The 1,542-nt window shown below is 45.8% G+C and overlaps 1 non-coding gene across 1 annotated transcript; it reads right to left on the bottom strand.

Annotated features, from left to right (window-relative positions):
- Window positions 1-709: 709 nt before the first annotated feature.
- On the bottom strand, window positions 710-903 carry LOC142025395 (U2 spliceosomal RNA). The gene has a single exon (XR_012648666.1). It is a non-coding gene; the product is annotated as a U2 spliceosomal RNA (small nuclear RNA).
- Window positions 904-1,542: the final 639 nt, after the last annotated feature.

Below are 1,542 nucleotides of genomic sequence, written 5' to 3'. Positions count from 1 at the left end.
TGTGCCGAATTTGAATAGAAAAGCCAGTTCAGATGTTTCTCTTTCCAAAGCGGAGCAAGAATTGCTTTTCTGCAACACACATCCCTTGAGGTCATCGACAGAATGCCCGGTTCCATGAAAATGTTGACTAACTGGTTTGTGGATCTGGAGCGTTTTGATGTCTGTTTTGTGCCCATTGACCCTTTGTCTAAGGGAGTTAGAAGTCCGCCCAATATACGAAGCACCTGGGCACTGTTGGCATATATGATGTTAGTAGAGGAGCATGAGAAAGTGCCCGTGATTCTGTGAGTAACCTGATTAGGTCCAGTGAGGGTATTTCCAGAGAAGAGACGTGGAGAAAGCGAGCAGCGGGCTTTGTTGAAGGGAAAGGTTCCAGGACCGCTATTCCTGGGCTTATAGACTGTGGCTGTTAGTGAGAAACCTCGTAAGGTTGGGAGATTGTCTGAAACAACAAACAGGCATGTCACCCAGGAGCTTCTGTCATTATTCCAAATGTTAAACACGTATTTCAGCGTTTCCTGAGTAATGCTTAAAGTAGCCATTTATATAGTAATCTGAAAGATCACAGCAAATAAAAACACAACCTAGAAGCAAAACCGTAAATGATTCTTGGAATAAGTTTGCATATTAAGAACCCTGTTTTTGGTTCAGAAAAACGAGATCTTCACACTCAAAATCTATTTTTTCACCAAATGCATTTCCCTCAAAAGGGAAGTGCACCGCTCCTGGAAGCACTGCAATACCAGGTTGATGCATGGAGTGGATGAAGCAAGCCCCTAGTCCATGTCCCTCTTCCAAAAATCCATTTAATATAGAGTTCTCAGATAGAGAACATATCAGATATTAAACTGATAAGAACAGATACTACACTTGATCTGAGCCCACAGAAGGCCGAGAAGCGATACTGTTTTCAAACAATTTTACACAGCCCACCCATCTGGACACTTTTCGATGGCATGACGACTCACCCGAATGCAACACACGTGAGCATTGCAACAAGATCTTTACAGATCGGCAAGTACACCTGCTCTCTTCATCCTGCAGCTCCTTTCTAGCTGGTCAAAGCAAAACCTCTCCCACCAGAGAATTCAGCTTTAAAATGACTTATTCCACCAGACCTGCGAGCTGCCTTTGTGGTGGCTGTTTCGCTCCCTAAGCGATCACCTAATCTGCATGAAGCCTGTCCCCTCGCTGCAGCATGCTGACGCCATCGAGCTGTTAACCCTGGATGGACTGCAGAACCAAAACAAAAAGCAGTCAAGTAGCACTGTAAAGACTAGCAAAAGAATTTGGAAACCTTCTGTTCATGCGACATGCCTGCCAGAAGGGCCGGCTTCAGCTCTTGTGCGGTTTTCCTGTCAAGGATACAACCAACCAGCTCGAGCCCCCACCCAGTGGCCTGGGACAATTTCACCCCCATGCGGGGTGCCTGGAAGGCGGTTCTCCCCCCTCGCAAGCACAGAGTCTGAGATAGAAATGGCTTCTTTAAGGACCATTACCTACCCCAAGGTTACAGTGACAGATGCAGTATATCTAAGCAAA

This window comes from Carettochelys insculpta, chromosome 22 (assembly GCF_033958435.1).
Source record: "Carettochelys insculpta isolate YL-2023 chromosome 22, ASM3395843v1, whole genome shotgun sequence".
NCBI classification, from domain to species: Eukaryota; Metazoa; Chordata; order Testudines; family Carettochelyidae; genus Carettochelys; species Carettochelys insculpta.
This window is presented reverse-complemented; position numbering and strand designations above follow the sequence as displayed.